The 13,920-nt window shown below is 35.8% G+C and overlaps 1 protein-coding gene across 3 annotated transcripts in view; it reads left to right on the forward strand.

Moving 5' to 3' along the window:
- Nucleotides 1-13,920, forward strand: part of IMMP2L (inner mitochondrial membrane peptidase subunit 2) — a 957,053-nt gene that overhangs the window by 440,381 nt on the left and 502,752 nt on the right. The gene's annotated exons all lie outside the window — the stretch shown is intronic.

Here is a 13,920-nt window from a genome sequence, read left to right on the forward strand (position 1 = left end):
TGTCCAGTTCTAACTGTTGCTTCCTGACCTGCATACAGATTTCTCAAGAGGTATGTCAGGTGGTCTGGTATTCCCATCTCTTTCAGAATTTTCCACAGTTGATTGTGATCCACACAGTCAAAGGCTTTGGCATAGTCAATAAAGCAGAAATAGATGTTTTTTCCTGGAACTCTCTTGCTTTTTCCATGATCCAGCAGATGTTGGCAATTTGATCTCTGGTTCCTCTGCCTTTCTAAAATCAGCTTGAACATCTGGAAGTTCATGGTTCACATACTGCTGAAGCCTGGCTTGGAGAATTTTGAGCATTACTTACTAGCATGTGAGATGAGTGCAGTTGTTCAGTAGTTGAGCATTCTTTGGCATTGCCTTTCTTTGGGATTGAAATGAAAACTGACCTTTCCCAGTCCTGTGGCCACTGCTGAGTTTTCCAAATTTGCTAGCATATTGAGTGCAGCACTTTCACAGCATCATCTTTCAGGTTTTGAATACCAAACTGACAATCTGTCAGTTTGCTTTTACATGGAGACTGAATCCCTCCCACCATTGCCCATTAAAACTTACTAGAAAAGACGTGGTAAGTCAGTTAAATTTTCTAAACCTGAATGTTCCCACATATATACGAAATTGGGCTGCTGATATTATCTTCCTCTTAGGAATTCATTAGTTTATACATCTGCTAGGGCTTGCTGCTGCTGCCGCTGCTAAGTCACTTCAGTCGTGTCTGACTTTGTGTGACACCATAGACGGCAGCCCACCAGGCTCTCCTGTCCCTGGGATTCTCCAGCCAAGAACACTGGAGTGGGTTGCCATTTCCTTCTCCAATGCATGATAATTAAAAGTGAAAGTGAAGTTGCTCAGTCATATCCAACCCTCAGCAACCTCGTGGTCTGCACCTTTCCAGGCTCCTCCATCCATGGGATATTCCAGGCAAGAGTACTGGAGTGGGGTGCCATTGCCTTCTCCACTGCTAGGGCTTAGCATTTACTAAATGCTGGCAATGGTGTATTGGTGGTGCTGCTAACTACCTGACTTGGCATCAGAAATGATGAACCTTGTCTACATAGAGTCAGTGCTGCTCTCAGTTGAGACTAATGCAGGAATTTTGTCAATACTGCTCCTCAACTAAATGAAGATAGCCTAGGACATCTAGATGGTCATGTTCTGTTTCTGGTACTATATTTTAAGAGAGACTTTAATAACTTGTATCATCTCCATAATAGAGTGACCTAAATAACTTTAAAGGCATAGATTTCTTCAGTGTGGAGCAAAGAACACATAGGGACATGATAGCATGATCAGCTTTGCGGGGCTGCCCTGTAGTACATATATTAAATTCATTCCTTTTTTTGCTTCCTAAAATAAAACTGATAAAAACTAGAGAAGGGAATTCTCAGTTGAACATGAGCATAAAAACCTTTTTACTCCTAAAGCTTGACAAAAATATAATAGGCTGGTATATAAGGGACTGATATAGGGAGGATGGTAACATCTGTCAGTCATATCATTGGGAGATTTGGGGGCTGGGTGAGGAGATGATGGAGTGAGCAGTGAAGTCATCTTTCATCCTGAGACTGGAGGTTGTTCATGGCACTTTTCCAGTCTGGGCACCTCTAGTCTGTACTAAAAGTGAAGGTAGTAGAGTCAGAGATCCTATAAACTTCATGAAAAATAGAATGACAGGTTTTTTTAAGAGGGAGACATGAATATGGGGCTCTCTTTTCTGAAGTTTTTGATTTTATATAATAACTACATGTTACTTTAGTAATAAAAACATATTAAGGTAAATAGTATAAAATTATGTACTTTAAAATATTTTAAAGAATAATGTGACATTATGATAAGTTTAGGATTTCAAATCAAGGAGATATTTAGGAGAGGTTTAATATAAAAACTCCATAGGGTTGGCTTTTCCCACTATAGCAAAAATCTTTATTGATAAGCCCATTGCCACTGTGAAAGCGCCCACAGGTTTTTAACAGTGTTCACTTTGGATCAGGGGAAAGATGCAATGGATTTGCAAATTTGATAATTTTATTTAATATCTCCATTGCTGGGACCAATAATTCATCAAAGTAGGTTAGCATAATTTTTATAACATCAGAGTAGCTGTGGATGATATATTCAAATGCTAGAATATACATAATACATATAATTCATGTTACACATGAAAATATCTTATGTCTTAAAAAGTACTTGACAAATATGTAATCAGAGGTTTGTGATATCTTCATACATTTAAGATTGTAACTTTAGTTCTAACATCTGGGGCTACTGATCTCATAAAGTTTCTAGTATTTCATACTTTCTGATTTCAGTGAAACTAAAACTTGACTTATTTTTTCCAGAATGAGATAAGAGTTTGTGTTGAGCCACATACATACTGTTACCCAGCATGAGTATTCACACTGAAAGACAGTTGGCCTGAGTACTACAGGCTAGCACTGGGGCAGAGTTTACTCTTATCAATAAAACAAACATCGCTCTGTCATTACACTTATTTAGTATCATTTGTTTAAAGGCTATGGCTCTTCTCTGTTAACCATACCAGAGTGAAATGAAACAGACACCTTCACCATGGTGAGTCGGTGCACTCTTCATAATTAGGAGCTCATTTCAGAGTGTTGTGGAAGTCTTTCTGGGCATATCCAGAAATACTTAAAATATCATGGGAAGGTAGATGTGTTTTTACCCATTTTATTTTATATTTGGAATATTCCCTTCATTTTCAGGTTATAAACTTCCAACAAAGTTTTCAAACAAAAGATATGTAAGGATTGAAAAGTAATTAACTTAATAGTCTTTGTATCACAGTTCCCCAAAACCTTTTTGAGAAAATTTAACACCAAAACTATTTCTGAAATTTTATGCTAATGTATATATTTTTATTTATTATGTCTATATCTATTAATGTTTACCTCCTCTTAAATTTTAAGTACATCTTCAAGGTTGAACTTTAATTTATTGACATAATTCACTTTTATGGTAATATAGATTAGACTTGTATTAGACAATCTTCATAAAATTTTCTCCTTAAGAGTGCTCAGTTATAGAATGAGCGTCCAATTCATGTAGGTCAGTATTTCTACCTACAGTGCTCTTTCTTACTTTAAGGTATTTTGAGTTCAAGGTCTCAATTCGAAACATATAGGAGAGTAATTCTTTTTTGTATTATCTGAGGAAAGTGATATCTATGAGATCCAGTTAGAACTATGTATGATATGGTAGAAAACATAATCCATTGAATTGAGACCACTGTTATTTCCTGGTGTTTCTAAATCTGTTTTTATTCCTATTAAACTCTATGTAACATATCTGTGAAATTTCTGAGAAATATACCTGACAGTGGAAATAGAACTGTATTGGTCTTAAGTTCAAACAAATAAACCCTAATTTTACATTACATGGGTTTCTGTGTACAAAACTGTCTTTCATTTATTTCCTCTTTAGGGAAACAGTGGAGATCTGGAGTAACATTTTTACCCTTTGTTAATGTCAGAGAAGGTGTATTTTTTTTTATATCTGAAAATAGAATACCTTGCATCTAATGGGCTGTACTTACTCTGAACATGCATACTGTGTGCCTGAGTATTTGCTTGTGTCTTGAGAGAGACACTATGTGTATATGTATGGTTTCAGATTAGGGAGACCTGAGGAGTAGTACAGACAGTGTTCCTGTATCTCTGTTTCCTTTTCTCTTTTATTTCCCACGTCTTCTCAATATTCCCAACGATGGAGGACTAAGAAAGGCATTGGATGAGAACCTGTGGCTTTGTTATAGACAGAGAGAGGAGTGAAACACGCAAAACTAACATTTGTAACTTTAGAAATTAGTTCCGGTGTTTTAAATTTGGCCAAAGCTTTTCCCCCCAGAATATTAGTTTCCACCATGTTTGGTACCAAATAAGGTTTGATTTTTTTTTTTTTAACCCATGTCTTCATCTATCTTTTTGAAGCTAGCTCCAGCTTTTTTTCCTTCTTAGAACTTTCACCCAGCTACTCAGCATGCTGTTGCTATTCAAAATCCTCAGCCTGTTGTGATCTTTACACTGTCCCTAGCCTGTTCCCAACATTCCTCCGCTTTTTAACTGGGAGATTGTGTAAAGGCAGTTTCAGTTGTTAGAACCCTTTCTTGCCTTCTTTATAATAATCCATACCCAACGTATGTGTAAGATATCCCCATGCCTATCATAATGTTATTAACCTGTATTGCAATTACCAGATTCATTTGTTGGTATCTACCTATAGGCTGCTGCTAAGTTGCTTCAGTTGTGTCTGACTTTGTGCAACCCCATAGACAGCAGCCCACTAGTCTCCTCCATCCCTAGGATTCTTCAGGCAAGAATGCTGGAGTGGGTTGCCATTTCCTTCTCCAACCTATAGGCTATAAGCTTTATAATGTCAGGGAATTTGTCTATCATAGGCAATATTGCATCTCTAGTAGCTAATACCATGTCTGGCACATAGCCGATCCTCAGTAATGAAGAGGGCATGGGTAAGATTCATGTATGAATGAAAACACGGGCCACACCTTCGCTGTATAGAAACTTTGCTATTGTTATAGTAGCAAAGGAGTTCTTACATACAAATGATTCATTAAAAAAGAAAATCAAAATGGAGTAGTATCTGTAGAATGAGAACGTGGTTCAGCATAGTGACTTTGATATATTTGCAAGCACAATTAGCACTCATTAAATTTCTGAGATACTTCTCCACATATAAAATCTGCATGCCAATTTAATTCCATAGAAACTCACTAATCTATGCAAATGTTCACTTCTTTTAATGAATCATTTTATTTCTTCCACTGGGACATACAGAAGATCCACTTCATAAATGGACATCTGAAGATTTTAATCTCATGGTTAAAATTGATAGTCTCAAGTTTTTGCTTAATATTTTTTGCTGCCCCATTTATCAACAAACAATCCATGTTACCTAATCTATGTTAAGTAGTTTTTAATCCTCTAGAACAAATTCTTTATTAGCACTCCTCAGAACCAATTCATGAATCCTAATTCATATGTTAGAACTCCTCAGAACCAGAGGTTTGTAATAGACTACAAGTTGTCCAGCAAAGCTAAACTAAACTCTGTCAGAGTCCATTTACTTATAATCCCTAAGCTGCTGATGTTTATGGCATTAATATACATGAAGATGGGCATGTTGGCAGAAAGTTGAAAAGATTTACCCCTTAAGCTTTATTCTATATGTACCTCCTTTCAAGGTGAGAATTATGTTCAGTTTAGTCGCTCAGTTGTGTCCGACTCTTTGTGACCCCATGAATCACAGCATGCCAGGCCTCCCTGTCCATCACCAACACCCAGATTTCACTCAGACTCACATCCATCGAGTTGGTGATGCCATCTAGCCGTCTCATCCTCTGTCGTCCCCTTCTCCTCCTGCCTCCAATCCCTCTTAGCATCAGAGTCTTTTCCAATGAGTCAACTCTTCGCATGAGGTGGCCAAAGTACTGGAGTTTCAGCTTTAGCATCATTCCTTCCACAGAACCCAGGACTGATCTCCTTTAGAATGGACTGGTTGGATCTCCTTGCGCTCCAAGGGACTCTCAAGAGTCTTCTCCAACACCACAGTTCAAAAGCATCAATTCTTCGGCGCTCAGCCTTCTTCACAGTCCAATTCTCACATCCATACATGACCACTGGAAAAACCATAGCCTTGACTATACAGACCTTTGTTGACAAAGTAATGGCTCTTCTTTTTAATATGCTGTCTAGGTTGGTCATAACTTTCCTTCCAAGGAGTAAGCGTCTGTTAATTTCATGGCTGCAGTCACCATCTGCAGTGATTTTGGAGCCCAAAAAATAAAGTCTGACACTGTTTCCACTGTTTCCCCATCTATTTGCCATGAAGTGATGGGACCACATGCCATGATCTTCGTTTTCTGAATGTTGAGCTTTAGGCCAACTTTTTCACTCTCCTCTTTCACTTTCATCAAGAGGCTCTTTAGTTCCTCTTCACTTTCTGTCATAAGGTTGGTGTCGTCTGAGTTATCATGTATGACAAACCTAAGCTAGAGTCAGAAAGCAGATAGCACAGGTAACTGACTATTCTGCACTTTTCTGTAATGGGATAGAAAAAGAGGACTATACATAGGATCATGAAATGGATGCATGGAAATAATTATAGGAAAGTCTTATAAGTCCCTAAAGTACCTTTCAGGCTTTGCAGGTGGCTCAGTGGTAAATATTCTGCCTGCCAAGCAGTAGATGTGAGTTTGATCCCAGGGTCAGGAAGATCCCCTGGAGAAGGAAGTGGCAATGCACTCCAGTATTCTTGTCTGGGAAATCCCATGGACAGGGGAGCCTGGCGGGCTGTAGTTCATGGGGTCACAAAAGAGTAGGACATGACTTAGCAACAAATAAGCAACAACAAAAGTCACAGAAGTATCTTTCAGCCAGTGAGTACTTAGTGAATATGCTGACTTAATAGTTTAATTTATAAGAATATATACAGGTCTTTGGGTTTTTGTCTGTCTATGTGTGGTTGATAAACCAGTGCTCACAGTCTATCTTTGGTAAGCAGTAACACAGTTGGCAAATTGAGCCCTTTACACCAATTGTTCATGCAAAACTGTGATAGGAATATGAAAATGAATATATTTATGGAGATAGTTAGATGATAAGCACAATTAATGAATCTGGTATACTATTGATATATAGTCCCTCCTTAAAACACCACCTTTTAGTTTTTTTTGTGAGTTATGGCATGCCAGAAGAGTATCTGACTGTTACTCTATGATATTTTGTCTTTTGTTTATTTTTTTCTGGTCTATATCATTATTATCTTGGAAAAGAAAATTACTTCTCTGAGAATGATTTATAAAATGGGAGTGTTAGCACTGAACCCACAAGTATTTCATGAAAATTGAATTAATGTAAATATGTGTGTGTGCGTGTGTGTGTGAGAGAGAGACAGAGACAGAGGAACGCAAATATGGAGACACAGCAGGAGAGTGAGCCTGTCCATCCGTCAGTATGCGTGATACACAGAAAGATGGGAAATGTTCATTTTTCCCCACACCACTTCTCCTTTAGATCCAGAGTGGATTTACTATGACCATAGCACATTTTTAGTCTGGTACATATTCACCATTCAGTAAGTAGTATTCCTTTCTAGTTTTTACCTTGCTACTCAAGGAACTATGATGTATACCTGTTCAAATGCAATAATGTTATTAATGATATTTCCATTAGTTGCTATACGTTATATTTGCCAGGAAAATCTCTCAAGCATTACATTGTGATTTCAGGCCTGAGCCTGGACTGAGATGCACGTAATCCATTGTTTGAAAAACCTAACTTCCCTTACCCTGACACAGTTGTTTTTGATGTAACTGAATTTTTCAATGCAGCCTATTAAATCTCTATGAATGTGTGCACATGAGGATTTTGATAGAGAAAGAAATAGATGATTTTTGTCCTATGTTTAATCTTTTCTCTATTGAGTGAAGTGAAAGTTGCTCAGTCGTGTCAAACTCTGTGACACCATGGACTTAAGTCCATGGAATTCTCCAGGCCAAAATACTGGAGTGGGTGGCCTTTCCTTTCTCCAGGGGATTTTCCCAACCCAGGAATTGAACCCAGTTCTCCCGCATTGCAGGTGGATTCTTTTCTCTATTGAAGAGTTCTTATTTTTATACTCACAGGTTTGGGTTGGTTAGTTAGAATCACATAATCTTATAAATTAATACATTTTATATATAAATATGTTTTCTAAACTCTGATAAAATAAGGAATTTAATATGAAAATCATATCAATATATGAATGTTGGTTTTTTTGGCAACTACCTAAGAAACAGGGATGGGAATTCCAGAAACCTTAAAAAGTTATTTCTAGACATGATTTTTGGTTCTTTTCTTAAACATATGACTGACTCCTCCTTGTAATCATTATTAAAGGGATGTTTACCAGAGATATCTGTCTTTAATCCAAGTTTTGATAGTGAACTTAAGTTTATATAGTATTCTTCTGAAGAACTCTTTTGGTGTCTTTGAACATCAGTCAGTTCAGTTACTAGTCATGTCCGGCTCCTTGCAGATCCCATGGACTATAGCATGTCAGGCTTTCCTGTCCATCGCCAGCTCCTGGAACTTGCTCAGACTCATATCTGTCGAGTTGGTGATACCATTCAAACACCTCATCCTCTGTCATCCCCTTCTCCTCTTGCCTTCAATCTTTCCCAGCATCAGGGTCTTTCCAATGAATCAGTTCTTCACATCAGGTGGCCAGAGTATTGGAGTTTCAGCTTCAGCATCAGTCCTTCCAGTGAAAATTCAGAATTGATTTACTTTAGGATGGACTGGTTGGATCTCCTTGCAGTCAAAGGGAATTTCAAGTGTTTTCCAATGCCACGGTTCAAAAGCATCAATTGTTTGGTGCTCAGCTTACTTTATGGTCCAACTCTTGCATCCATACATGACTACTAGAAAAACCATAATTTTGACTATATGGACCTTTGCTAAGTAATGTCTCTGCTTTTTAATTGCTGTCTAGGTTGGTCATAGCTTCTCTTCCAAGGATCAAGCATCTATTAATTTCATGGCTGCAGTTGCCATCTGCAGTGATTTTTGAGCCCAAGAAAATAAAGTCTGATACTGTTTCTCTTGTTTCCCCATCTATTTGCCAGGAAGTGATTGGATCAGTTGCCACAATCTTCATTTTTTGACTGTTCAGTTTTAAGCCAGCCTTTTCACTCTCATCAAGAAGCTCTTTAGTTCCTCATTTTCTGCCGTAAGGGTGGTATCATCTGCATATCTGAGTTATTGGTATTTCTCCCGACAATCTTGATTCCAACTTGTGCTTCATCTGGCCGAGCATTTCACATGATGTACTCTGCGTGTAAGGTAAATAAGCCTGGTGACAGTATACAACCTTGATGTACTCCTTTTCCAATTTGGTCCAGTCTGTTGTTCCGTGTCCAGTTCTAACCATTGCTTCTTGAACTGCAGGTAAGGTAAGCTCTTTGATCATATTCCTGTAATAATGACACCTCTGTTGGTTTAAGAACTATTTGTCTTTATCGACCTTGAATCTGTTACCACAGATGACAGGGAGGTTATTTTATTACTGTCTGATTCTCTCTATTCTAGGATTAGGAGGGTCAACTTATGTCCAAGGTTTACTCCATTATTTGTTCCAGAGGCTGGTAAACATTGTAAATGAATATCACAACTGAATGTTGAATCAACACCTTCAGACACTGAACTATATGTTTTAGCGAGAAGCTGGATTTTTCTTAAAATGGTCACAGAGTTCTATTAGTTTCTTGAAGATATATCAGAATTAGAAAAGATATACACACTAAGCACTATGCAAACTTCAAATATCAGAACAGTTCATCCTTCTGGAAGACTTGCTGAGGTCAGCCACAATTCATATTTTTATGCTTTGTTTTTCTGGACCACATTACACTAATATTGAAGTTATATGTGATAAATTTGTTCCTAAGTCATTACTTACTTAAATACCTCATGTTACTTCTAAGAGAAAGCTATATCAATGTATCTGTCATATACCTAACCCCTTATTTGATATTGACCTTATGGCTTTTTCTGAAGATAAGCTAAGCGTTCTCTGATGTATGTGTAACTGAACTAGAGTAAGTAAATTCATGTCTATATGGGTTTGTCTATTTTTAGTAAGAATAAAAAGGTAATGTATCGTTTACATGGGTTCCAAATTTCATGTGTCTTCTCACTTGAGAATGCTGAATGCTTCTTAGTCAATTCAAGAGGACCTTTGCTATATCATTAATGGAATGTTTAGGCCAGATTTTAGTAATAATCTATATTTTAATAGACTATTATTCTTTAAATTTTGTATTTTAATACTTATTGGAATTTATAGTATGTTAATACTTTAATATTTTAATTGGAATTAAAATTTTTATTTTAATTTTGGATACTTTAGTGGATATACAGACCATGGTAATAAAAATTAACTCAGATTTTTCCATTGTATTTCTGTGGATAAAAAGTGTTTTATTTTTCCCTTGCCTCAGAGAAATAATATAAATTAATTTGGTGGCCAGCCTTAACAATAGATAAAGTTCTCACTTGTCAAGTTAACACAGAAAAGTGGTCATTGTTGCATTGTTTAGAGTCAGATTCTTTCTTTTTCCAGACCTCCATGATACTGATTATAACATTTTGATTCTAGGCTGTTTTTGATTTCGAATCATGGCTATTTGTTTGTAGTATAATACTGCCATGCTCCTAAGCAACAGCCTAATGGACAATTCATCTGTCGGGGTAAAATAAGATTATAATGATTAAAGACTGCAAAACTAAGGGTGAAAATACTAACATTTAAAGAGAAAATCATTTTAGTCTTTCTGTTTAGATTTATTCCCAAATGACCATTTTGGGTGTTTGATATTCTAAATTGCCTAGGATAATCATATGTTTTGGAAAAAAAAAAAACTTTTTACTTATTTGTTAGATTTTGTTTTGGAAATTTACAGAGATACAGAAAAACAAAGGATGAATCAAAGAACATGTAGCCACAATATAATTACTATTAATAATTCCCCATCTCCTAGAAAGTCAGCATTGTGGTGAACCAAAAGATGTTCTTGATAGTTACATATACAATGAGAATTCTTTTCAGCTACTTGTGATAGCTGTGAGAACATTTTTTAAAGGAGATATATAATTTTAGTTGTTTTATTTGCTTTATTGGTTATTCACCTATCACTTCTAATTTTTCATGTAAAAGGCTAATCTATGAAAATGCTATTCATAGCTGTGGTAAGATTTTATAAGAGTGGATAGGGTCAGTTGGTCTTCCTCATAAAATACATAAACATTTTGGCAGTGGTAGATTTACCTTCTTGAATTTAACTTCCTCATATTTCTTGAGCAATTAATCTGTGTTGAGAATAGGGGAAAGATAATAGTTATCTATGTTTCTGTGCTTTGAAATAATTTATGGTAAGCAGACAGGCATCTTGATGTTAACTAGTCTGAGGATGGTGTTAGGCTAGTGTGTATGTGTATTAAGAGCAATAATAGAATTAAGTTCCTATATCAACATGTGATAAATAAAACATTTTAGACCAAATGAAAAAAATTGATTTTCTGAATATAACCATTCTGTGAAGGTGTGGATTGAAACTGGGTTTCCACTAGGTAACAGTTAACATGTATTTTTGAAAGCAGTGATACATTATCATAATGCAGTCCAGCTGAATAGAAGCCCCTTAATGGTGTGAATTTGTCCTGTTCACTTCTATTTTTCCAGTGACTAATAGCCATATAATACATATATATTGAATATAAACAAAAGCAAATATATTTAAATGAATAAACTAAGGAATTATAATCTTGAAATTATGCTTACTGTTATGTAATTTTGCTTAATTTTTAATCTAATTAGAATAAAATTTAAGTACTGTGATAAGTATTAAAGGACTGATGTATGTATCATAAATCTATTTCATTTCTTGCAAAGCAAAATGGTCACACATGACTGGTCATATGTCACATATTGTTACATGGCTTTGTTGACAGTTACACATTTTACACCACGTTGTTTGTATGCAGTTTTGTATTCAACTAGGCATTCTTGTTTTCCAAAAATTGGGATTTATTTTGTAGTGTAATTTATAAATTATTTTTTTTCTAACAAATGTTTTCCTTTATGCCAAGTGAGGGGGCCATTTGGCATCCATAGAGATATAAACTTTGGAGTTTTATGTATTATAGGAAAAGTTTTCATTTGTATTCATATAGTATCACCAAACTGTAAGTTACATGCATTGAGTACTCTGTTCAGTGGTTAGTTAATTTTATGTGAATTTTAGGAGGTAACATAGGGAGTATGAAGTGCCATTCTGTTGTTGAAGCAAATGTCTTCCCCCTCCCCACCACTGGAAATTTAGATTAAAATTTGAGCAAGGAAATAGGATCATGATTTGCTTTGAGCATCTGTATTTATTCAGCTGTAACATAAATACTTCATTTCTGTGCTCACTGTAAGGTATCTATTCAGAGTACCTATTTACTGCAATTTCTGTAAGAAAAATGTAGCTTGAAATGGATTCTCAGCTTCCCCATATGTTTGTTATAGTTCTTCATGCAGATAGACATATACAAGGTACCTAAGCAAGTTCTTGCTGACCTATACAGTACCTGCATCCTATCAGGTCATATTTCAGCTCCTATATTTTTGATAAATAGCCTGGCTCTTAAAAAGCTCCGTCCATAGTGCTGAAACCTCTTGTGATGTATGAGCATGTCTTGCTGATAAATTCTAATGTCAGCCTCTCTGTGATAGTGATTCATCAGGTTGTAAAATTTGTGTTTGGGAAACACACTGAATTAGCAAGTTTCATATTTTGTTTGTGGTAAAATTAACACAGTTTGTCCTTTTGTATTAAAGAATTCATAACAATTACTTTCAAGTATTGCATTAACAGCTTGGATTTAATTAGATACTGTTAGTGCTATCACAAAAGCAAATGTCTAGTGTTAACAAATATGTTGATATGACTTCAGTGCTAGAAATGTTTACAGGCCAGTGACATGTTGGTAGTAAGAAGGAAGCTTCTATAAGAACGATTAAGCAATTGATGATGAACAGTTAAAGTAGCAATTAACAAGGAAGCCTTGTAGAGATAAGAAATTTGCATATAGAAAGTAAGGCTTATATTACTGTTGGTGATTTGTTTTTTTTTTTTTTTTAATAGTTTCAGGATGTTTTATTTGTACATAGATAAATTTTTGGGTGTAGAACTATGGATTTTTGTTTGTAAATGTGATTAAAGCCTTAAAAAATCTTGGTAGTTTTTTCCAGGTAAAATTCTTGTATTTTTTTTATAAGATTCTAAATTACAAATATTAGTATCTCAATGATTCTCGATTTTTTAACCTGCATTCCTTTAGGTGCCTTAAACATTGTCATAGAGAACTGCACTTTTTTTTTTCTTTTATTCTAAATTAGTCTCAGAATCTTTTCATTAGTAAAACAGCCCTCTTAAATTTCTGTTTAACTCTGGAACTTCTACTATCAATTCTGTATATCTTAAGATTAAACTTAAAAATTCCAGTCTCAGAAAATTGTAGTCTCCTAAAATTCTAAAATCTATTGTTATCCTGGGATAAAGAACCATCCACTTTGATCATAACTATCTTTAAGTCCATACCAACTGGGTAAGTTGCTACACAATTATATAAACCTTCTTCTTTGGGGGTCATATAGAATATATTGTTTTCTTGCTGTATTTGCAATATAGAAGAGTATTAGGTTATTGGCTTGTTATTGCAGTGTCATTAACTGTTTACAATCACAACAAGATTTGAAAATTACACCTAGGTAAGTCCTACTGAGATTTGGTGATATTTTCTACAAAGCAAGCAGCTTAATATTGAGTTACTGCCAATTATTAAAATAAGACTTTCAGTTCCTTAAATATTGGGTTTATATTACGTGAACCTAATAGTTAAATCTACTCCAAAAGCTTCAGAGAAGGCAATGGCAACCCACTCCAGTACTCTTGCCTGGAAAATCCCATGGGTGGAGGAGCCTGGTAGGCTGCAGTCCATGGGGTCGCTACGAGTTGGACACAACTGAGCAACTTCACGTTCACTTTTCACTTTCATGCATTGGAGAAGGCAATGGCAACCCACTCCAGTGTTCTTGCCTGGAGAATCTCAGGGACAGAGGAGCCTGGTGGGCTGCCGTCTATGGGGTTGCACAGAGTCAGATTCGACTGAAGTGACTTAGCAGCAGCAGCAACTCCAAAAGCTTCTTGTTAAGAAAATCTTTAAGTGAATACATAATTTCCTAGAGAATTTGTTTTTGTCAATAAGGGGTTAAGTACAATATCATTATTGCTGTTCAGTATTGATAAAGTGCCTTCCAAGATCCATTTTTGTGCATTATAAACATGTAGTTACA

This window comes from Oryx dammah, unplaced genomic scaffold, assembly GCF_014754425.2.
Source record: "Oryx dammah isolate SB20612 unplaced genomic scaffold, SCBI_Odam_1.1 HiC_scaffold_18, whole genome shotgun sequence".
NCBI classification, from domain to species: Eukaryota; Metazoa; Chordata; class Mammalia; order Artiodactyla; family Bovidae; genus Oryx; species Oryx dammah.